This window comes from Papio anubis, chromosome 8 (genome assembly GCF_008728515.1).
Source record: "Papio anubis isolate 15944 chromosome 8, Panubis1.0, whole genome shotgun sequence".
NCBI classification, from domain to species: Eukaryota; Metazoa; Chordata; class Mammalia; order Primates; family Cercopithecidae; genus Papio; species Papio anubis.
Genome location: NC_044983.1, coordinates 50821001 through 50847125, shown reverse-complemented (window position 1 = coordinate 50847125; position 26125 = coordinate 50821001). Strand labels below are relative to the sequence as shown.

Genomic DNA, 26125 nt, shown 5'->3' with positions numbered 1-26125 from the left:
GGTTGTCTTATAGTCAAGAAGTGGTCAGGCGCGGTGGCTCATGCCTGTTATCCCAGCACTTTGGGAGGCAGAAGTGGGCAGATCACTTGAGGTCAGGAGTTTGAGACCAGCCTGGCCAACATGGTGAAATCCTGTTTCTACTAAAAATACAAAAATTTGCCAGCTATGGTGGCACACACCTGTAATCCCAGCTACTTGAGAGGTTGAGGTGGTAGAATTGCTTGAACCCGGGAGGTGGAGGTTGCAGTAAGCTTAGCTCGTGCCACTACACTCCAGCCTGGGCAACAGAGCAAGACTCTGTCTGAAAAAAAAAAAGAAGGATAGACCACTCATATTTAACACTTCTGCTTGTGTTTATCTGAAAATTACTAGGCAAATTACATGGGGTACTTTTGTGATTTGGCTGTGCACAAATTTGCCTCGTGGTCATTTGCTGGAGACAGATGTTGGTGTGTAGAAGGGAATGAGCCAGGGAGTAAGATAACTGATCAGCACTTCCACAGCTCACCCTATCACGATCATCCTGGGCACATGATTCTCATGTAATCATTAGTTCATTATTTGTGTATTAGGAAAAAAATTAGCTATCTTGTGGGAAAAATGTTAATAGATGTAAAAAGTATTCCAAGGTGTACCATGAGGAATCTGAACAAGAAACACATGACTCTCAACAGAAGTAAGGTCGAAGTTAGAAGCCTGTCCACATTTGAGAAACTAGACATTTACAAAGGTCTAGAGGAACAATGTCTTGTGAATGTCTGGTGCCTACTATAAATAAAATGAAGTGCTTTTAGAAAGAATGACTTTGTTCTGTGCTTCCAAAGACCTGACATTAAGATTTAACTGGAAAGCTTTCCTATATATGCACACACACACACACACACACCCCAGTGCCCAGCCATGTGAGTAGGATTCGCTAGTACACAATGGAGTGGAGCACTCTACCTTTCAACATGTCTCTGGAGGCGGCGGCTGGGGACGGTGCACAGGATGCCAGGTTAGCAGAGCGAACCCCATTGGTGAACTCTTTCAGTGACAAATGGATCTAATCCATGTTGCAGTGCTCAGCCCCAACCCTGGATACTGTATTTATAGAATATATACTTCTCAACACCTTGAAAAATGGATGCAGTGTAAGTTCCACATGCCAGAGATAAATATTAGTGATTGTGCACACATTGTTCTTTCACTCTGACCATATAGATCTGCACTTTGTCACAGGCCACCTGTGTATCTATGATTTATTTCAGTAGGTAACTTAGAAAGAGGATGTGTGCTTATCTCAAGCTTTAGAAGAGAGTCTCAACTCCCTATCTGCCAAATAGAGGAAAAAGTGTCATATTTTTATGGATATTAAGATTTTCATTCTATAGAGTGCAAAGTGACCATTATGTGACTTAACGTATTTCCTCTAACAACAATAACTAGTCTGATGGGTCTTACATCCCAAACATCTAAATGTGCACTTTCCCTAGAACTTTATGCATCACTCACATAATGGATACATGATTATTTTATTTATTTACTATTTATTTTAAGTATTATTGCACACTGATATGGTCTTCTTTATAAATGACTCAAAAGCACATCACTTCTTTACAAACAAAACCTAAAATACAGCATAATCAAGCTTAGTGCATTTTATTTTTATTCTGACAGTGCTCGTGCTTTTTGGTGCCTCTATTTCCATGACACTGGCCTAGCCATTAAGAAAGCTCAAATTCTGAATGGATGCAACTTTTTTTTGTGGAACTAATATCTGACATAATTCTGGATATGTAGTAAAGTGCCTAAATAAGGCTTCTTCAGTCATTGAATGACCAAGCATAAATCTTGATTATTTCAGCAGGAATGTTCAATTACAAAACTGGGCGTTTAAAAATTTAGTCAACATTCATTTGTCAAGTGGCTGCATCTCTTAACCAGGGCATCAGGTCTTTGGAAGCTGAAGCTTATATTATTCTTATATTACTCATAATCTGCCCAAATGGACTCCATAGCAACCAGAATATTGGATATAAAACTGCTTTCTGTCAAAGCCAATTTCTATTGAACCTTTCAGTTACAAAACCTAAGCTTCTCATTAAAATATCTTTGAAACCTCTTTAACCATTAGGTGAAATTTTGGTTCTAAATCTCTACTTATTCACAGTGGCACAACATTCCCTGAGTTTCCTGACAGATCTCACATGGATGATGATAAGGTTCAAAATACTACCTTTGGGTATACTCTGAGCCAAATTCAATAGCATCTTATTACGTCTTATTTTGAATTATACCATTTAACATTATAGTGTGTGTACATGTGTAAAATTCTGAAATCTACTAGTGAAATTCCTTTCTTTCAGTGGCAGCTGAAAGTCAGGTTGCCTCTGTCACATCTCCTTTGATTGTCTTCTTATCTGGGGAGGAACTTGAGATTCCCTAATGAGATTGTAGAGAGCAACCTGAGACAAACAGGCCATGATATGGGATCATGGACTGAGACAGTCATGCTGTGACACACACCGCTCCGTGAGATGTTTCTGGTGTCGCGAAATCAGTCCCTTCTTAAGGCTCTTGAATGACAAACCATCCCTGAATTGTCTCTAAGTGGTGCAATGTTATCCTGTCAACTGGGAGAGACTAGTGACAGTTACTACTTCAACCACCCAATAAGTAGGACTGAAAAAAGTCAAAGCCCCAGGCCTTCCCATCTTTACCTATGTACCATCCAACACATTACAACAAAGAGCCATTCAGTTATGGATGAAGGGTAGTGGGAATTAACCTAACATCACACGGTGGTTGCTGTATTTTTTTTTATGATGGAAATGTTCAATTAGACATTCATCAAGCACTGTTAAATGCCTTATAAGAAGCACTTCGTGAAGCCCCGAACACTCCAAAATACAGAAGATGTAGTCCCCATCCTTTTCCTTTAGTCCAAGCAACATCCTTTAGTTCTTTGTGAGGTGTTCAATGCGGGATGCAGAAAAAACAGTTTTACTCTTCTTTTAGGTGGAGTCAAGGACCATTTAAACAATTGCTTTTACTCTAAATAGAAATTGACCTACAAAAGCCAGATCGCTCGACATCTTAGGATGATGGATTTATGCGAGAAATCTAGAAGATATTTTTTCAGTGTCCCCATTGTTTAGAAAAAAAAAAAAAATCTGCCATGAAACATGAAACTTGTCATTAGACTAAGCATTTGCATTCTTAATTGGTGGTACTGCTTACAAGCCAAGTATGCTTGGGAAAGGCTATTGTGTCTAGCCTTGTAATTGACCTACGTGAATTCAACAAACTTTTTTTTTTTACAATGTGCCTGGCACTGTGCTAGGCAGTGCGGTTTCAGAGATGAAGAAAACACTGTCAGAATAAAAATCAGCTCCTCCATAAGGAGACCAGAAAAGATGCTGGAGGAAGGGTGGAGAATAGAGGACAATACAATCAAAGGCATAAAGCATGAAACAGTGTCATGTGTTCTAAAGCTATACATTTTTTCAGAAACAGAATGCTAAAGAAACATTTTTAAAATAAACTATGTATATTTTTGTATTGATGTTGCATGAAGTGCAAGACAATGGAGGAAGGGGAGTATTTGGAAAGTAGGTTAAAGAAGTAGTGAAGAGTAAGTTCATATCAACAATGATAACAAAAACAACAAATGTTGATGGGAGCCCATGTGCCATGCTGGGAACGGACCTTAGTGTGCGTGCAGTACCCATCCAATTGTCAGCACAATGCTGGAAAGGTGGCCTGCCAAGGGGACTCTTAAGTGCAAATGTGCCTATCAGCTGAGTGTTTGTGCGGGAGATCCGGGGCAGGACAGCTCCCAGGGTGAGCATTTGCAGTAATTCTATGCTCCAGGACAAAAGAAGTTAGGAAGTGAGAGTTCCCTGTAACACAAATAACAATACTCACTCCAGCTACAAAATTTGTGTGCAAGCAACACTGACATTTTTCCCTGCTACCATGATGAGCAAGCATGTTCTACAGTCAGAGGAAAAGAAAAGAACACTATCACATGGAATGCTGAAACGAAACCAAATCAGCCTACCAATAGAAACTCAAGGGGTCACATGTCTAGCTCTCGTTCCCAAGATAAATTAAACCTTGAGCATTTCCCGTAAATCACTGATACCCTAACAAAAGCCATTTACTCCCAGCTTTTCTATTGCAGACATCTGAAAATGTGTCATGGTCTTTGTGGATATGATAATCATGCATGATCATTTTGTTAATTTTGAAAGGATGTAGAAGAAAATATAACATTTTTTACCAATTTGGAGCAGGGGAACAATTGGATGGATGGGGCAAGAGTAGGTGCAAGATTTTTGAATCATTAAGATATATAACCTCATACTTATGCACAAGTTTGTTTCTTGTACTAAATGCTTTTCACTCTGTCTTTGTTTTATACTATAAGAAAAGGGAAATTTAGAAAATTATACACATGTATTTATACCAATTTGGAGCAGGGGAACAATTGGATGGATGGGGCAAGAGTAGGTGCAATGATTTTTGAATCATTAAGATATATAACCTACTTAAAAATAAAGCATGATGATCTCCATTTCAGAGATGAGGAAACTGAGGCAGAGAAAAGGTAAGTAGCTTCCTAAGGCCTGTATCCTGTAAGTGAAGGAAACCGGGAATTTTTTTTTTTTTTTTTTTTTAGAGAGAGTCTTGCTCTGTCGCCCAGTGCAGTGGCATGATCCTGGCTCACTGCAGCCACCTACCCCCAACCTGGCTTCAAGTGATTCTCATGCCTCAGCCTCGCAAATAGCTAGGATTACAGGAATGCGGCACCATGCCCAGCTAAGTTTTGTATTTTCAGTAGAGACAAGGTTTCACCATGTTGGCCAGGCTGGTCTCAAACTCCTGACCTCAAGTGATCTGCTTGCCTCAGCCAGGGAAGAATTTTAATGACAGAACACATCTATCAGAAAGACCCCTGTGGAGGAATGGGCTGGAAAGCCTGGCAGTGGGGCAAGGAGGACAGCCGGGAAGCAGTGGCCATAGCGCAGATGATGGACGATGGGGATCTGGACTCGGGAGGCACAGATGGAGAATAGGGAGGGTAGCTCGGGGATACTGGAAGGAGACATAAATTGGGCTTATGACCAGGCTGTCAGGCGAAGGCGAGGAAAAATGCAGGGCAATGCCTGGGTCTGTGGCTGATGGTGTAGGATGGCAGGCTGCCCAACAAAGGCAGGGAAAACAAAGCAAAAGACAACTTGTGGGAGGAAGGGTGAAGGGCTTCATCGTGGAAATGTGTTTTAGGTGCTAAGAACATACGGACAAGGAACCAAGTCCCATTAGGCAACTCTCCAGAGGTACAAGGCTCAAAATAAAGGCCAGAGAGACCCAAAGTGGTCAACAGGTAAAATGACACAGTGACCTATGAAGACCTGCACTGTCCATGTTGTAGGTGAGCCCACAGAGGCCCTGAGTGGCGAGAAGCTTTCCAAAAGTCTACGTCTAAGTGCTGGATATGGGGTTCAAGCACCGGCTTGCCTGTCCTCAAGCCTCATCTCTTCCCTTCTCTCCACTCTGTCTCCCACCAGATGCTGTAACAGATGATGGCAAGAACACATTTTCTATCCAACGCCTCACCATTAAATACAATGTCAGCATTATCACCTCACAAATATTTCTTAGAAATGCATTTTTATTTTCTTGATTGTAGGTACTGAAAATCTTCACTATTTCCTGAGCTCTTCTTCACGGTACAATGTATATGTGTAAGTATTTTGATCCATTTTCTGCCTTTATCTGTAGAAAGCAATATAATCTAGGAAGTAAGTATATTGGCTATTCCCAGGAAATGTTAATTTCCAGAAGGTACATAATAATCTGATACCAAAAATACCACAGGAGAGTTGGCAGGAAATTATCAGATAATACTGACAGGAAGCAGAAAGTTCCATGTTAAAGAAGAAGGGAGGGGGAGAGACTTTGACCTTCTGAGGTTGGACAGGCAGACTAGGAGCCACGCAGCTCGCCCCTTGCCAAGTTCCAAGCTCCCGCCCGTGTGTCCGGAAAGTCAGAGGAAAACTTTATTCCGGAAACTCAAACTGTGGGGCCTAAGTGCTCGGTCTTCGGTTTGCGGACTGAAATGTTTCGGTAGAGCCCATCATCACAGTCGTTATGCCTTCCAGGTTAAAATGAGTATAATCAATAATCAGAGAAGGTGATGAATGCATATGTCTCATGAATATCTGCATTAATTTCCTATTGGTGCTGTAACAAACTACCACAAATTTAGGGACTTAAAGCCCTACAATTAACTTTGCTTACAGTTCTGTAGGTCAGTTGTCTGATACAGGTCTCACTGGGCTAAAATCGAGCAGCGGGGCTATGTTCCTTCTGCAGGCTTTGGGGAGAATCTGTCTTCTTGTCCTTGCCTGCTGTCCCAGGCCACCGCATTGCTTGGCTCATGGCCCCATGCCTCCATCTCCACAGCATGCCTGTGACTCCCTGTTCCTGCCTCTCTCTTGCACTTTTAGGATCATTATGATGACAACACACCCCTACATAATCCAGGATAATCTCCCTGATCCAAAGTCAGTTGAGTCACAATCTTATTTTCATCTGCATCACGGAGTCCCCTTTGCTTTACAAGCTAACGTGTTCACAGGTTCCAGGCATTAGGATACAAATATATTTGGGAGGCCCGTTATTCTGCCCATCACACTCTCTTACAAACTTGACTAGCTCATCATGCATAATCCAAAAGTGGTGTGTTTAGAACATGCTGTGAACTTTTGGTTGAAGTACATAAAGAATATGAATATGAATACAAATTTGAAGGAGGAAGGAGAACTATTGCCTGTTTTGTTGGACTACGAAAGAATTAAATTATTTTAATAACTCAAGATATTTGCAACATTATAAAATGGCAAATTAACAAAAGTTAAGCTAGGCTCAAGAAGTGTTAGCAAATTCTGTTATTCTTATAAGAATCAATGTTGTTTAGGAGCAGAGTAGAAATTCCTTGCACACGATGACTCCTTTCTAGTTGGGATTTCTTGTCTACACAAATATCCTTATTCAAAGTTCTGCACTTAAATTCTGAATAGGAGATATTTCCACTTTCAATTTTGATTTAATTAATGAAAGAGTTTAATACCATTTTCTTTGAAATCATAAAGTACAGTTAGATGGAACATGGGGGGAAATGAAGTCTTTTTGCACACTACTGTGTTTCTGACAACAAGCGAGAAAGGACTGTCCTGATCCAGGTGTCCATGCTGTCATGATGGTTTTGTGGAAGGGCCAATCTGATGCCCCTACATAATCCAGGATAAGATGCTGGGTCCTTGCCCACCTGCTACTATGTTGGAAGTGAGAGGTAAAAACACACAGGGCCTGGAGAAAACTTTGAGTTGATGGCCCTCTGTAACCCTGAACTGATGACTTTCATATTGGGTTTGGCATTTACTGTTCAGATTCAATCTTTGAAAAGGGATGAAACCACTGATGGGCATTATTGCCATTTTACCTGCCCTTCCCACCTTCCTCCCTGTAGCGTTCAGTGGCAACAGTCTGGTTAGAAACCACCACTGGCAGAAAGACTTAAAGAACTATGAGCCACCCAGCACAGAGGTAAGGGAAATAAGATAGACAAGTTTTCTAATGTTTCAAACTACATATGAAGACACTCACAAATGGCTAAGAACTGTTGAATATGAAATATCAAAATATTGAATCATGTCAATATTTTAAAGAGCACATGTTAAAAACACGATTGCTTACTCTTTCAGAATTTAGTATGCAACATGTGTCTAGAAAGAATAAAAATTGGACCAGAAAGTATTTTTAAAAGAGCATGATTTGAAACAAATAAACCTATCAATTTCTGAAATGTTCATCAAGACGTGATCTATCAAATGTGAAGTGGATTTTCCATAGGCCTGCAGTTTGCTAGGACTATTCCACACGACTGTGGTTAATCAGTTAACAGGACACAGACAGGCTGGTAGATTCAGAATATTCAGTATATACACTTGGAGTGAATTGCTGTACCCGCATTTGTAAAATAAAGGCAGACAGTCCTGGCGTTTCTTGCTCATAATGCAGGGAGAGAGTCTGACCAGCAAGGAGAAGCTGAGCAGGAGATCTGAAACGTCTCTAAAAGTGTAAGGATGAGCTGATAGAATTTTTACCACAGTTTTGATAGAAGAGGATACATTGGATAGGCTTCGGAACTAAAAACAACAAGAGAATGAAAAACTAAAGCAAACAGATGAAATGAGGCAGGGGAAGTAGACATCCGTTTTTTCCAAGGTGAGGATCAAAACCATTCATTTTAATGAGAGTGACATTTCTAGAGTGACTTACCCGATACTCAGAGCACAGGAACAGAGAAAAGGCACAGAAGTGGAAACATAGGATGCATTTAAAAATTATTATAAGGTAATAATCCTTCAGCCTCTCATGCACTTTAGAATGAAACAAAACAGGATGAAGGATACGACAGATGATATTGGATTCACTCATCTCCTGCTCCCCAATTTAAAACATCCATTCTGTCCTCTATGTCTTTGATGAAAAACACCACTACACACAAACCAAAAACAGCAAGGGAAGTGGAAATAACTCTTCTGTTCAGGGTCCCGCTTGTTCAGAAATGAAGAAAAAGGAAATGTTTGGCCAATAGAAGAGTTCCAGATTCAGAGTGGATGATAAATAAATATTTCACTGGACTATCATTTAGAACAACAGAAATTCTGTATTCTTCTCTTCTTAAACAACGATTATTGTTTTTAAAGATTCTAAGAGTTTCCCAGTTTTCATAGTTGTATTTTATTCTACCATAAAATCATCTCCCAAAAGTACCTATATTTCTCTCTGTATTCTTCTTCTCTTCTTAAACCAAGATTATTATTTTTAAAGATTCTAAGTGTTTCCCAGTTTTCATGGTTGTATTTTATTCTACCATAAAACCATCTTCCAAAAGTACCTATATTTCTCATAATGAAATGACCAATTTATTACCTGATTTGATCCATCGGCTTCATTTTACAGTTGGTCACTCCTTGAAATTCTTGCTTTAAGTGGTTTTCTGGATGTCACACTTGCCCAGTTGTCCTACTTCCCTGGTCACTCCTCTGGGCTTCTATGCTGGTTCAGCCCCATCTCTTTGGTCTCAAAATGTTAGAGTCCCCAAAGCTCAATCATTGGGCCTCTTTTCTTTTCAATCAGTGTTCATTCCCTTGGGGATCACATCCACTTGTATGACTCTGACACCCATCTGTTCGCTGTTGACTCCCAAAAGTGTATGTCTAATCTGGACACTGTACTAGTTAGTGCAACACTAATTTCTGTCTCAGATAAACTACCAAATCTCAGTGGTTATATGCAGATAAACTACTGAATCTCAGTGGTTATATGCAACAAAAATTTATGTCTTGCTTCCTAAGTCTATCACAATCATTCCTTGTTGGCAGGTGGGTTTGCACCTGGTTATTTGGGGACCTGGGCTCTTTTCATCCTACGGCTCTGCCTTCTCCTTTCAGCAGTCCTCTAAGGATGGGGAAAGAGCCTGGAGCATCATGCTCATGAGGTCTTCACAGCTGAGCCTGGATGTGATACATAACACTTGTGCTCACTTTCTGTTGGCTAGAGCTCAGTCACAAACCTAGACTCACTTCAAGGAGGCCAGGACACACAGCTTCGCTGAATCTCATGAAAGAAGTGTGACAAAGACCTCAGTCTTAGTATACCCAAATACAGAACTTACAGTATACCTCTCCAAAAAACTCATCCCTTCCAGAGTCTTCCTCTTCACATTAAGTAAGTATTCAATTCTGCCATTTGCTCAAGCCATGGTATCATTCCAATTCAACTGTCTTCCTTCCACTTCCCACATCCAGTCCAGTAAGATATATGCTGATGCCACCTTCAGAATATATCCAGAATCAGGTCACTTTCCACCACTTTTGCCCCTTCCATCCTGGTCTAAGTTTCCATCCTCTCTCCCTTGAAAGCTTTAAATGTCTCGTCTCCTTGAAGTCTGTTCTCAACACTTAGCCCCAAATGAGCCTTTTAAAATCTAAATCTGATCATGAATCTGCTCAAAAATCTCCAATGGTTTCATATATCATTCAAAGCAAAAGACAATCTGTGCTCTAGTCCACCAGATGGTACTGGGTTTGGTCCCATCCTTATCTCCTGCTCTTTACCCACTGCTCACTCCAGACACATTAACCTTCTTGCTGCCCTTGAACATGCGGTGTGATTCGTCGGAGATCCCCCTGCCTGCATATTCCCACATATCACATAGTTCACTACCATCATGTTCTCAGGGAGATTTAAATCGTTCCACCAGCATATCCAAATCTCCTCGTGTCACTCTCTGCTCTATTTTTTATTCAGAGTACATATCATCATCATACATACTATGCGCTTTTCTATTAAGATGTTTCATTCTATTTCCTTCCATTAGAATGTGAGCTCCATAAAGGCAGACACTTTTGTCTATTGTTTGTTTGCTTTTGCTGCTGTATCCACAGTGCTAGGATACTGTACGACACATAGTAGGTGCTTAACACACATTTTTTAAATGAACAGATAAAATATTTCCCTTTAAAGACTCAGGAGAGATGACTGTTCCCCTTCCAACCAGACCGTCTCCTTGTGCTCCGTCAGCAGAAGGATGGTGCTGGAACTTCCGTCCAGTTATCCCTCAGGATTATCGGACTCACTGTGCATCACGACGAAAGAAAAGAAGATACCTTCTATGACCAAATATAATAGATACAGTTGAATTGAGCAATTTTTTATTGCTGATTTAATATTTATTGGGCCACAGTTTGGGACACCCTAGTATCATTACTTCCTCCCTCCCCAACTCATTTGCATGAGACAGGCAGCCAGATCCACAGGCCTCACTACATGTATGTTTCCCTGCTCCCATTAACCTTGTTCAGAGTAATGCCAAAGTCATTTCTGATGACATCACCCTTGACCCTGAGCAGCAAAGATACACATGGAGCAAAGGTAGAAAGTATCTGGATTCATTTTATTTGTAGGCAAGTGGTTACTTTTTCTCAGGATATGTAAGCCATTGACATCCTATTTTCCCATGAACCTCCTTGACCTTCAAATACCATATTTCATGAATTTTCAGATGAAGAGATGAAGATTTTAAGTTACTGAGATTTTGAAACCCCTCTTTGCTGACATTGATTATGACACCAAAAATTGTCAATGATTAGAACTGACTGAGAGTTTTGTGGATTACTTTCAGTTTGTGGCATTTTTTGAAATATATTTCATGATACTTTGCAAGTTTAGCATTGCCAAAATTTTATATGAACTATTCAGGCAAAAATATCTTATTTGCTGGTACACATGATTAATGTTTTATAACACTGAGAAAATTAAAAATATATAATTGTCATGAATACTAATGGTGCATAATATGTATGAAGGTCATTACGTGGTCAAAGTTCTTAAAATAGCTGGCATTTTGATTAGCCCTGGTTCCTCTTTTGTCTCCCTTTACATAAATTCATTAACATACCTCTAACATGTCATTAGTCTCACACTGAGAGACTCACCAATCAGCACTCTAATCTCCAATAAAGACCAGTTGAGTTAATTTTGTCTCTGCATTCAAAAAGGAACTATTGGGAGGAACAAGCGTACTGAATTTTCATTGTCCCATGTTCTATGGGACCTGCCCATTCTACTTCCTACGGCTGCCCATTCTACTTCCTTTCTGCCACTGGGCCATAATTTTGTAGATTTTGCCTTTTGATAAGAAATGACCACCTTGCCTCCGAGTGGATTGAAAGGATAGATTCTGAACACAGGGTCTGCAGGACATGGGAGAGGGAGCATGGGGCAGCAAATGAGCTTTCAGGAATTTCAAAGCAAAGCATACCACTTTTTGGTATAAAAACTGGCACTTATTTTCAACCTGAGCTCTGCTGAATGTGTGTTTGTGTGTGTGTGTGAACTTTTGTTAGGAGGAATCAGAATAAAACATAAAATAAGAAAACAATTGGTAATGGTATTATTATACATGGGTTTGATTTGATTCTATCTTATTCTCTTGGTCTCCTTCCCCCTGTAAACTTAAAACGTGTAGAAAATCACCCATGTTGTCCTTTCTCCTTTCTTGCTGTCCAGCTATCTCAGGGCTAGTCCCGTGGGCATTCATTTTGCCCATAAGCACTACCCTCAATGTAAAAAAAAAAGTTCCTAAACATTTTCTGAAAACCAGCAAGCTCAGGATGTTGAGTCTGCAGCTGTGGAGAATACCCAGGTAGACTATTCCCAGCTTTGTCTTCAAGGTGCTTTTATTTTACTTTTTGGGAGATCTGCCAGTCAAACAAGAACATGAGTTTGTTAGAGGCTGGACCTCTGAACTTATAGGAGTTGTTTCTACTCAGGAGTCATCTCGCCCCCAAAACAGCAATAGCTGACAGCATCCTGCCCACCAGAAGAATGAACGAGGGTCAGGCAAAGAGAGACAGAGAAAGAGGGGATTGGTCTCAATGCCTATAGAACGCAGGAAAGTTGCTGTGGGGAGGTGGGGGACAAGGCAACCTGTGTGCTGGGCCAGGCCAGCGGTGCTCAGAGTAACCCCTGTAGGGCTGGTCTGGGGCTGTGGTCTGCTGAGAAGAGAAGGTGGAGGTCTTAATGTGGGTCACAGATAAGGGCAAAGGAGCCTCCTGAAGCAGTTGTGTGCATGTGTGCAAGAGATGTGTGTGCAAATATTTTTATAACTGCTTCCACACTAGCATATGCACACAGGCATTAACGAGCTGAGCACTTCTAAGTATGTTTTCCCATTCTATTTTAAAGAGCACATACGATCATTAGTGGTACTAATTAACATTATTTATATAATATTTATTTATTGATTTATATTTTATTTATTTATTTATTTTTGAGATGGAGTCTTGTTCTGTTGCCCAGGCTGGAGTGCAGTGACGCGATCTCGGCTCACTGCAATCTCCACCTCCTGAGTTCAACCGATTCTCCTGCCTCAGCCTCGCAAGTACCTGGGATTAGAGGCACCTGCCATCATGCCTGGCTAATTTTTGTATTTTTGTAGAGACAGGGTTTCATCATGTTGGCCAGTCTGGTCTTGAACTCCTGAATTCAGGTGATCAGCCTACCTTGGCCTCCCAGAGTGCTGGCATTACAGGTGTGAGCCACCATGCCCATTCTAATATATATAATTATTTAAAATAATGCAAATTATGTAACATGTTTATCTGAGCTATGGAACCAAAAGACACAGAGTCCATAGGAATAAATTGGGAATATTTAGAAGTCTACATTGAAGTGAAATTCTATATGGAACCATGCAGCTCACCTACAAAACTGGAGTTGCCCCTTTTGCCATTTACTTGCTTCTGTATTTTCTCTCTCTCAGGCCCACAAGGGCCTCACCCTCTCTTTCTGCAGCCCTTACCTAAATGCGATCTATTTTAATAGAAGGATCTGAAGGTCACTCACACTTAAAAGCAAGTAGCTAATAATAAGTAAAAGCCTTCTCTTTCCAGGGTTATCTCCATGTTAACAGAGATCAGAGCCTTAAGTTTAAAGAATTAAGCTTTAGAAGTCTCAGCAGGTATGTGTATGTAATGGGAGGGCGGTGGATTTATTTTAGGGAGAGAGACATTCTACTGTCACTGAAATTACAACATAAAGAATTTTGCCTCGTGACAGGCAAGGCCAGGACTTGAAATGATGTGAACTCTGACCTTCTCTGCATGGTGACATTAGTAAAAAATGTAAAGCATTTTACAATATTATATATTTGTATAATATGTATTTCATAACACTTTAGGCTATTATATTTTTAAAATTATGCCCCATGTATACGTTTGGGAATACATACTATTAAATTCAGATATTCTGTAGAATTCAGCTAAGAATAACTACTTCATATATGCATATATAATACAGTTTTTTTAATTAGAAAAAAGAACCTAGTATAGATTTTGGACATTTCTAACCTAGTAGTTTAAATATTAAAAGGGTAGTTGAATTTCACACAGTAATACCCTAAATTGTACTACTGAGACCACAAAACTGAATATGCTTTCTGTGTGCCTACCTTGTTTTTGAGGAGGGACTTTCAATTGTAGTGGAAAGAATGGGGATTTTGAAACTCTGGCTTTAAAAATAATAATCATTAACAATAATATCATTTATTCAATGACTAGTATGTACCACCCTTTGAGTAAAGCACTTAGATACACTGTCTTATTTAATCCTCACAACACTTTTATAAAGAAGATTTTATTATTTGATTTTGCAAATGAAGAAGTTGTGGTCTTAAGAATTTAAGAAACAGTTCATTCAGTCACAAGTTGTGCAGGAGATAGTAACATTTAGGTCTATTTGATGCCAAAGATCCATAGGCTTCACCATTAACTCACTTATTTTAAAAGACACTTATTGCTGCTCCTCTGCACAGTGCTGGACAGTGCTGGATGCCAAGGACACAGAGACAAATAAGGTGTGGGTTGTATCCTTGAAATCCTTACAGCCTCTTGGAGGCACTTGGTGTGTACTCTAGGGACCAGAGTAGACTGTGATGAACATCATGAGAAGAATATGAACCAGGTTCTCCAGGAGTGAAGAGGAAAAGAGTCACAGTCAGACATGGAGTTAGGTTAGGAAGGGCTTCCTGGAGAATGTGGTGATCAAGGTGAGCTTTGAAAGACAGGTGGAATTATTTAAACAAGGGTGACCAATAGATAAAGGTGAGATCATGAATATACTTCTATCTGAAGCCTTGAAATAATATGGCACCACCAGCTCTTCTGCAAATCAAAGGCCCATGGTGGTAGCAAGCAGAGATTGCAGAAAATGCACAGGCCATATTGTGAAAGAATTGATCAAAAACACAGGAAGCACCACAGGTTTTTAAAGAGGAGCTGACAGAAATGCACTCGTTTTTAAGACCTCAGATACTTAACTTTGCTAAGCACAGCTTTGTCACCTGTGAAGTGGAGAAAAGGATTTAGTGATGATTGTATGTGCAGTAAGTGGCCACAGGTGGCACCTCCCTGGAGGAACTGCTCATTGACCAGTGGGGAAGTACCAGGTACTTCTAAACACCGTCCACGTATTAACTTATCCAATCCCCACTGCAACATTAGGAAGTGGTACTACTATTTGTCCACATCTAACAAATGCAGACAACTTATCTAGGACTAGACAGCCAGCAGCGGTAGTGGGAGGTTTTGAGCGCTGCTCATCCTGCTCTTTTCTGCCTTTTCAGGTGGTGGCTGTAAAGGACCCATCACTGCCCAGCCCAGCAGGTACTCAAAGACTCTAGTTCCCCTTGGGACCTCAGAGAGAAGCAGGGAATTATGACAGTCACTGTGATGGAAGGAGGGGACCAACCAATCTCATTACACAGAAAAATGCTATGAACACATTTGTATAAGTCTAAACCTTCATCTTTTTTTTTTTTTTTTTTTTTTTCTGGGAAAAATGTCTGCGAGTGAAATACATGTGTCTGTAGAAGCAGAAAGGAGAGCTTCCAGTCTTATTACACCTGCATAGTACCTATATATCATGTGTAGAAAGATGGCTGCTGCTCCTGTGCATGGCCGTGTGTTGTGAAGGATGAAACCCCTAGCCCACATTCAGAGCCACGATGAGAAGCACTGCCTGTGCAGGTCCAGGTGCTGGTAATACTCAATGGAAGAGACAACCACCAAAGTTGAAGCCCAGAACACAGGTCTGACCTGGATTAAAAAGCCATCACACCTACTCAACAATCACCTATGTGTCCAGAAAGCACCCTTGTCTTTCCATTAAATCTGCAGTATGCTTTGAAAAACTCCACCCACCAAAATACACCAGATGTAGCCTTCAAACTTTTATGTGTGAATTTTATTAATGGAATTTCATTTATTTATTTATTCAGCAAATATTTAATGAATTCCAGTTATACCAGAGACACTGTGATAAGGGCTAGAAATAGAGACATGTAACAGTCCCTATTCTTAAGAAGCTCATACTAGTACAAATATTAGGTTGAGCCACATGAAATTGCCCTTTTTACAGGCAAAACAGTCAAACATTGGCCATTTTGTGTGGTTCAACCTAATATAACAACAATGAAAATGAAATATAATGCATATTCATAGGGAATTACAGAAACAGAGTGAGGCACGTAAATACCTCTGAGAGGGTAAGGAAGGTTCTGCCAGGAACTGTTTTGTGAAATTACAACACCCTGCCTAACTCTGGCCTTTGGACTCACTCTAGACCTTGTGCTTGCCAAAAGCTGCAGTTGGCAACCAATCTGAAATCTTAGGCCCACCATCCCACTAAATCATCCCCACTTCTTTTTCTTCTAGCTCATACCTAGAGACCTCCAATTCTAACCCTCCTGATCCACTGATTCTACTCCCTCCTCACTGTCTCTCACCTTTTCTCCCCTCCTTTCCAGCTTATATTGCAAATTACATGACAACCAATTTAAACACTCCTTGCATACACAATGCTGCATTCTCACTTGAAAACACCACATCTTAAATAAACTCAACTTTCTGCCTAGTTCAGGCCTGCACTCATGAGCTGAATATGGCTAGAGTAAAAATACAACCACGCCAATGGTCTCATGTTAACTTCATGACTACACCCCATGCTTCCAGACTATCACGCACACTTCCTTTGTGCACTAATTCCCTACTTTCCTAGACAATTCTCTACATTCCTACATCATTTCTTTTCTTTGCTCAAATCAGTAGCACCTCCCCATATCCTGACTCTTATCCAATAATCTCATGAAAAGAAGTGATCAGAGAAGAACCATCCCTAGCATCATGTCAACTTTCCTACCACATCACTACCTGAGTCTACATGTGATGCTATGCAGCCAGGACCACAGATGAACTAGCCTTGCATGTATTTCTAGCTAGTCCCTTTCTCTGTGCTCTAGATCTCATTCCTTCTTCAGTATCAACTTCATGGATTACTTCCACCAACTATTATTTTTCCCATCTTAAACCAACAGACAAACAGAATCTTATCTTGCCTTTTTTTGATGTTCAGGTTGGCATCAAAATTGTTTTATAGGGTCATTTGTACTTGATGTTTACAAGTCATTCCTCATCTCATGTTCTCTCTTACTCACGTCTTCAGACTTTTTCATCATTCCCTTTAAACTGCTCTTATATAGGACAACATGACCCCAAGTTTTTGCTCAAAAGATACAGATGCCATTTCACAGTATTCAAATTGGAAGTTCCCTACAACCCCTTCATACTCATCTTTCTGTTTTTATAGCATGTATTCCCTTGTAACATAAAATGTGTGTGTGTACACTTTACTCATTTATTTTGCTTAGTATTTGTCTCCTCTGCTAGAATTTAAGCTCTGTGAGGGCAGGGATGTTTGCTTTGTTCACTGACATATCCCAAGTGCTTTGAAATGTATGACACAGAGTTGACATTCAATAAACCTTTGTAGATTAAAAGACTACTTCTGCCAAAAAGAGAATAAAATACTTAGGGATATAGCTAACCAGGGAGGTGAAATATCTCTACAATGAGAATTACAAAATACTGCTCAAAAAAATCGGAGATGACACAAACAAATGGAAAAACATGTAATGCTCATGAATAGAAGGAATCAATCTTGTTTAAATGGCCATCCTGCCTGAAGAAATTTACAGATTCCATGCTATTCCCATCAAACAACCAATGATACTCTTCATAGAATTAGAAAAAAAAATTTTAAATTCATATGAAACCAAAAAAGAGCCAGAATAGCCAAGGCAATTCTAAGCAAAAGGAACAAAGCTGGAGACATCACATTACCTGACTTCGACATATATGACAGGGTTACAGTAACCAAAGCAGCATGGTATTGGTACAAAAACAGACACAAAGACCAATGGAACAGAATAGAGAGCTCAGAAATAATGCCACAGACCTACAACCATCTGATCTTCAACAAAGTAAACAAAAACAAGCAATGTGGAAAGGTAAATGGTCCTGGAATAACTGGCCAGCCATATGCCGAAGATTGAAACTGAACCCCTTCCTTGTACCATATACAAAAATCAACTCAAGGTGGGTTAAAAACTGTATAACACAGAACCATAAAAACCCTAGAAAATAACCTAGAAAACACTATTCTGGACATAGGATATGGCAAAGATTTCATGACAAAATTGCCAAAAGCAATTGCAACAAAAACAAAACATGACAAATGGGACCTAATTAAAATAATGAGCTTCTGCACAGCAAAAGAAGCTGTCAACAGCGTAAACAGACAACCTATAGAATAGAGAAAATATTTGCAAACTATGCATCCAGCAAAGGTCTAATATCCAGAATCTATAAGGAACTTAAACTAATCAACAAGCAAAAAACAACCTCCTTAAAAAGTAGTCAAAGGCAGAACAGACACTTTTTAGAAGAAGACATACACACCAGCAACAAACACTTAAAAATCCTCAACATCACTGATCTTTAGAGAAATGCAAATCAAAACCACCATGGGATACCATCTCACACTAGTCAGAATGGCCATTAAAAAGTCAAAAAATAACAGAGGCTGGCAAGGCTGCAGAGAAAAGGGAACGCTTACACACTGCCAGTGAGGAGTTCAGCCATTGTGGAGAGCAGTTTGGTGATTTCGAAAGACCTTAAAACAGATTTACCATTCAATCCAGCAATCCCCATTACTGGGCATATTCCCAAAGGAATATAAATCATTCTACCATAAAGACACAACACATGTATGTTCATTGTATTGCTATTCACAATAGCAAAGACATGAAATCAGTGCCCATCAACAGTGGACTAAATAAAGAAAATGTACATAGACACCATGGAAAACCACACAGCCATAAAAAAGAGGGAGATCATGTCCTTTGAAGCAACACGGATGGGGCTGGAGGCCATTATCCTATGCAAACCAATGCAGGAACAGAAAACCAAATACTGCATGTTGTCCGTTGTAAGTGGGAGCTAAACATGAACACAAGGAAGGGAACGACAGACATTGGGGCCTACTTGAGGGTGCAGGGTAGGAAGAGGGTGAGAATGAAAAAACTACCTATCCGGTACTATGTTTATTACCTGATGAAATAATCTGTACACTCAAACCCCATGACACTCAATTTACCTATACCACAAACCTGCACATGTACCCTTGAATAAAAATACAAAAGTTATTTTAAAAGGCAAAATTATTTTTTTTTAGAAAGAGTATTTCCAAAAACTTTTAGAGGTATTATTAGTTTTTCTCATCTTGCAGAAGATGCTTATTAATTCAACACACTGAGTTGAAACAATGTTTTAAATAACTAAAACAGACCACACCTCCCTCTCATCATGTTATCTAGTGTTATCTAGATGATGCTATATCTCTTTATCATAATTTATTCCTAAGAAAAAGAGATTCCTTCAATATACATTATTCCTATTTTACAATGACTGAATAAGTTCCACTTCTAAGCTTCCTCCAATTCTATTTTTAAACCTACTCATAAATATCTCTATAAATAATGTAGGATACAATCAATGTTAGTCAACAGATTTTTAAAAATCAGGAAGGTTCATGATTTGCCTTAAATCAGACATGTAGGTGGTGATTTGTTCTGGAATTCCATAGGACAACTGGGACACGGAAAGTTGTTATAGAAGCTTTCACAGCAGACACTATAACATACAGCATGAAACTTCAAATACAATGAAAAGTGATTATGTACAGTCATTCACCTCCCAGCTCCCAAATCAGACGACTAGGTGCTCCTCCTAAAGTGCCAGTCTGCTTCCTGTGTTTGAAGCGGTTTCTTGTATCTCATTCTCGGATAAATTCTTCATTTGGCTGAATCACATTCTCTAGCAGTGTCTTAAGATAGGTTTTTGAGCGGTATTTTTTTGTGTGTGAGTTCTTGCATGTCTGAAAATGTCTTTATTCTGCTCTTATGCTTGATGGATAAATTGGCTGAATATAGCGTTTCATATTGAATACATCACTATTCCCCTCAGACATTTCTGAGAGTACTTTCTAAACTGCTGTTTCCTGTTTATACTTACTGTTGAAAATGCCAGGGTATCGAAAGACTCATTCACTGTGAGTGCTCCTCTTTCCTCAATACTTGTATTTACTCATTTGGATCCCCGATCCCATATCTCAATCATTTTTGATTCGGGTGGGTATGTGCATTCTTCCTTGTTTATTAGGCTGGGTGTTTGATGGTCCCTTTTAATTTAGAACTTTATATTCTTTTTTTCTCTCTCTCTCTCCTAATGTCTTTATCTTTTTGTTCTACTTTCTAGGAGATTCATTGACTTCTTCCAAATCCTCAACTACTTTTTTTTTTTTTTTTTTTTTTTTTTTTACATTTCTACCTTATTTTAAATTCCCAAGAGCACTTTATGATTTTCTGACATTCCTGTTTTTACAACATCCTGTTATTTTACATCATATGTAATATCTTTTAAAATGTATATCTATTTTGGAATTTTTCTTCTACTTCCGTATTAAATTACCTCTTAAGAATTCTTTTATTTTTTAATTTGTTCTGGTCTGTGCTTCACATGGAGGATGTTCTTCTACCATATGGTCATCCTTAGCTGTCTGCTCATATTGAAGAGTATGTGGTTGTATGTTCACCAGGGTTGTTCATTTTCTTCTGAAAAGAATGAGGGGTATACAGCTGGTTGCAGCTCTCTGGGAGCAGCAATGTGGGAAGAGGGGCAGAGATCTTGGAGATCAGCGTGCATCATTATATTCAATGTGTTTTCAGACTGACACCTCAAACCCTACTCTGTTTTGGACTCATATCCAAAGCCTCTGAATCAATTTCTCTAGAGAATCAATTTCTGGTCTGCAGAAGGGTGAAGAAGAGAAGTCTTCGGTTTTCCTGGGATTTCTTCGGTTTTCAAGGGAAGAGCTCCTTGAACTGCCACAAAGACCCATGTGTCCATTCTGCCATGTTTATACTGATATTCCCTGATTTGGTCTTCACGTCGTACACCAGTGACATTTTACGGGCTGTGCAAATATAAATTTTACAGTGATCCTTCCCAGTCCATACATACTCCCAAATCTCTAGTTAATTGACTTATTTCTCTCCTCAATAAACAAGCTGCTTTTAATTAATTATAACCACTTTCTATTAACACTTTTTAAGTGAGTTTGGGCTATTTGCAGCTGCTAATAATTTAATGATGGGAATGAGCTTCTTAGCTCTATTAAAGTGCAGGGTTGTGATAAACAGGTCTCGGGCCCCAGTATATCTCCCTGGAAAGCTTTTCAGAGGATTTCGTCCAGTACCAAGAAAATACAAAGAATGCTGTAAAGTCTGAAGCCCAGGAAAGGCAAATGGGTGCAGGTTAACCGTCTCCTATCGAACACTGGACATGGTTTGGTGGAATCTAATATCTGATGTCACTGGCATTAAGTACATTTTTCTTGGGAATATTTAACTTTTATAAACTAAGTAAAAGTAGAAAATTAAATTTAAATAGAAAATTTTCTCTAAATATTTAAGAATATCAACTTTTGCTAGTCTTCAAGTTTGTAAAACATATGACAGATATTATATGGAAAGCATCACAATGATGTGAGCCTTTTTCAAATAGCTTTCTCAAAAATTTTAGTTGTATAGAAGCTCAGAACCATAACTTGAATTGTCATATATAGCATAACATTTTTCAACTTTTTAAGGATTACAATAAAAGCATCCCCTGAAATAATTACTGAATTAGTAACAGATTCTGAAAACAGATTTGCAAATCCAAGAATGTGTTAAGACCAGAAATGCTACTAATCTTCCCTATGTATATAGGGAGAGGAATTCAATCTTCTTTCCTGTCATTAAGAACCCTAAATGCAATCAATGGGCCATATACTCTCTAATCTGTGCCTGGAGCTGAAAGGAAATGTCAATAGAAACTGTGTAGGAAGATCAAGGGCAATGAGTTTATCAATGTGTTTACTTTTCCTGGGAATACATCTCATCAAAAGTATGCTCTAAGCCAACATGCTTTATCAATTCCCCTCTATCTTTGCTTTGACTGTATGTCTAATATCTTCATGCATTAACAAGTCTCGCTTTCCTTTTTCCAAGTGGATTTGCATAGTATCAAGAAACCATGAGCCTATCAGCTAGTGGCAGAGGAAATCTTTGATTTGTCTGTACCAAGCACTTGATCTCTGTCTCCATGCCCAGGAGGGTATCAGCACTGGGCACTTAACAGTTAGTTAAGATTTGTCGTCAAAATAAACCTTTCAAAGAGAAAGGAATTATTCTTAATCCAAGCATGTTACTTTTGTATTGGAATTCTTAAGGAATATTCTCAGGGTTCATCACTTATCATAAAGTATGAAGAAACATGATTCAACTTGTCCCACATTGATTTTATTTTTATCATTCTAGTGGACACATATCTGTGAAGGTAGTTCTCATAGAAACAGCAATGCTGATTTCCTCCTGTTCTTTTCTCTGGTAGGCTGAAGTGTTGGTGTATATGTTCTTTGAAGGTCACAAGTTCATGAAATAGTCTTTGAATATTTTCTCCCATTAAGAGTCCAATGCTTTGAGAAATAACTAATTCATTCTCTCTTGTATCTTCCCTCGGGAGAAAAACTAGAAGGTAAAAACACCAAAAATTGTCTATTTTTTTGATGCTTGCTCCAGCAAAAGCTTTTCTAAAACTCACTTGGACCAAGAATTGTTTGTCAGTTGAGTAAACACAAATAACTCATCCATTTTTAAAACTGGGAGGCCCTCAAAAGGTCACCTTGATGCTAGAGTGTATGTGGCACGTGTGGACCTTGAGTCTCGATCATTCCCAAACAAGGAAGCACACTAAGGCCAACCCAGCATGAGCCTGGATCCTCCTAAGGGAGCTCCAGAAAGAACTAGTCCAATGACATCCCCTGGAATAGAAGCTATGGCCTCTAGTGCTTTGCCATGTTAACCCCAAAGCCCTGGGTTCATACTATAAAGAACAGGTACATACTATAAAGAACAGTGAGACCCTAGAGCTACACTGCATCATTTAATGCTCGCACTTCACAGGTTAGTAATTGAGGTGGTAGCCATGAAGTAACTTGCCTAGGCTCAAATGTAGTTAAGGGATGAGCTCAAATTGGATTTCAGTATCTCCGTCCAAAACATTATGTCATCTCCTATTATCTGAATACTGAAATGACTGAACTGTATTAGAGCAAAACAAATCAGTTGATTTTTTTCCCTTTACTCTTTAGTCAGTTATCTTGGTGTTTCCAGCTTCACAAAGCATTAGTAGTATCAGTTTTTTTCATTTTTTGTTTGGATGACTACCATTGCTAGATTTGGTATATAATTTAAAATAAAATTTAATTCCATGAAAGTTGGAAAGAATCAATTAAAAAGTAATCTACCCTTTATAAGAATTAATAATTTAGAATGTAAATGACCATTCATTTATCATTCCTTGAAGACAAAAGTATTTTTCATAGCCTGTGCATTATTTTCTTGATTTTTACCTAATTAATGGTTCTGTATAAAACCTGCCATTTTTCTATAAAGCAAAGATATATGGTACATAATGAACATCTTATTGGATTTCAAATCAGCCCTTAAAACTCTCTGAAGAACCCTTTAAAATTACATAGAGTCTATCATCTAACTTTAAACAGTATGGAAATGTAAAGATAACAAAACTATCAAAGCTAGTACCTCATTAACCTCTGGTGAATCTGTGATCTAGAGTCCTCTTTCATAAACATAGTTCATGTTAAAAGCATGTTATTTTGCTAATATTCCCTTTTCTTTGGAAGTTTTCTAAGTAAGGGTAATTTCAAAACTACTTTTCTTCTATTGGGAGGGTAGAAATTATTTTCATTTAAGTGGATCTTGCTGCTCTTAGAAAACGGAGATAAGATGGGCAATTTGCCATTATAAATCAGAAGCCTTAAAAATCTTCATATTTTCACCCAGCAATTACATTTCTGGGAATTTAATTTAATGAAATAAAAATACCAAGAAAGAATTACTTACAAGATTCTTCATTGTATTTTGACAGTAAAGATAGTGACGTCATTAGAGAAATGGCTAATTTGGCCAAATAAATTATGGTAAATTCACTCACTGGAATATTAATAAGGCATTAAAATAATGTTTTTGATAACTGTTTGATGATATAAGGATAATGAAGTGTTAGTGAAAATAGTAGCATACAAAAATCATTTATAGCTTGATTCCAATTCTACAGACCTAGCTCTGTCTCTGCATTTCAATAGAAATACACAAAATCATTGATAGTGAGGGAAGCGCATACAGCAATTTAAAATTTCTTTTTTCATCCCTTTCTAGATTTTTCAATATTTACAAGAAATATGTACTATTTTTATACTTATAAAAAACAATGTCTAAATGTTTCTTAAGTACATTCTATTATAAGAGATTATGATAATCGTTTTTTGTGATATAGCTAGATATCTGTTCTGGGAATGCAGGATAATGCCTGAATTTCTACATGCAGCTTATTCACTGATCATTTTGTAGTCATGTCATGTATGAGACAATGAGGAGAGACAGAAGTTTGCGGTACAATTGGTGGCATGTCTTTTGCTTCAGATGAACTTGGTGATAGAAATTCACCTCGTATTCCTGTTGTTTTTCCCTTAGCCTCAGTTTCTTTTACTGTCAGATCTGGTGTTAGATCAGATAATTGTTAAGGTCAGACAATGTCCTGTGAAGTTTGCTTTGCAGGCCAGAAATGAAAGCATAAATTCTAGATTTAACAAGATAGTAGTGCTATTCTTGTTCTTTAAATATTCATATGTTGCTAATATTGCCTTAACCATCTGGAGATGATCTGGGGTGTATATTACCTATAGCTTGAGAGATGATAAATAAAAGACAACCTTACACTGACAAAAAGTACTAATAGACTGCTTTGAGTAATTGCCAGAATTAGAGATGGATTTGCAACCAATCATACGTTGGCTAAAGCATCTGTTTCTTAAAGAGGTTAGATGTAATGGTGCAGGGAGAAATGTTAGCTGTCTTGCTGACATAAATGCAGACAAATGTGTTCATTCACTCTCTGTTCTTCCATCTATGCCTTCTTTTTTTTCCAACAACGACTTTTGGCATCTACCATGCACCAGTATTGTGGAGACCACCATGAGAAAGACACCATCATCTACCCATGGAGCTTGAACTTTACTGGGGTATAAAAACACATAAATGGCTGTGACATGTAATAAATATTACATAAGAGATGCTTAGAAAGGGTTATGCATATCCACACAAAAAAATTGTCTGGTAACAACTGAACTGGATTTTCCAGGGTGAGGAGGAGTTTGCTGAGCAGAAAAAGGGAAGAAGGACAGACAGGTGCAGTTATAGGGAGCAGAGGGCCCTGGAAGGGTTTCGGGGGTGGGTTGAGGAATGGGAGAGTTATGAAGGGTCATGCATGAATTCCTGAGTATGAATGATATCTTTACAAAGACCATACCATAATCGTTGCATGCTCAAATTATATTTTATCTACGTAGTCTGGAATAGCTAAATCTAACCCTCTGCTAACAACTTTCTTCCTCCTACTTTCTTCTTTAGCAACCCGTATACTAAAACATACCAGCATCAGCCTGCAATAAATCTGCTGTGTTTTACTTATAAGCACAGATTTTAATGTAAACTGAACCAAAACAAGAAGAGAAAAAAATGGCACAGAAATGCAGTTACAGTTACCTAGCAATGTTTGGTGTTTAAACTATTGCTCTGATTAACTTGAAGACCCAGTTCTGTAGATCAACAACAATTTTAGTAAATAACCCACGAAATGGTATTTATACAATCCTAGAGCAGTAATGCATAATCAGGGTCATATTGTCCCACGTTTTACAGATGAAAAATGGAAGCTTTAGGCTGATTTGTCTGGGATGACACATCTAGGAGGAGAATGGCCAGTACTTGGATCTAAATCTTTGAATTTGAAGAGCAGGTTTTCTCCTTGTACCGTGGTACACCTTTGAAGGCAAGCCTTTCCAATATAAAGAATGCATCAATATGGTTTCCCCTTGTATGGACTGGTTATCCACAAATAGCCAAAGTCCTCACTATGAGTTTTGATAGGCAAGTTTCCTTAGACCCAGCACCACATGCTGCTAAGAAAGGTGCTCATGAAGT

At 38.7% G+C, this 26125-nt stretch overlaps 1 protein-coding gene across 4 annotated transcripts in view; it reads right to left on the bottom strand.

The window, feature by feature from the left end:
* The window catches only part of XKR4 (XK related 4), a 408833-nt gene that overhangs the window by 335700 nt on the left and 47008 nt on the right, over positions 1-26125 (bottom strand). The window lies entirely within an intron of this gene.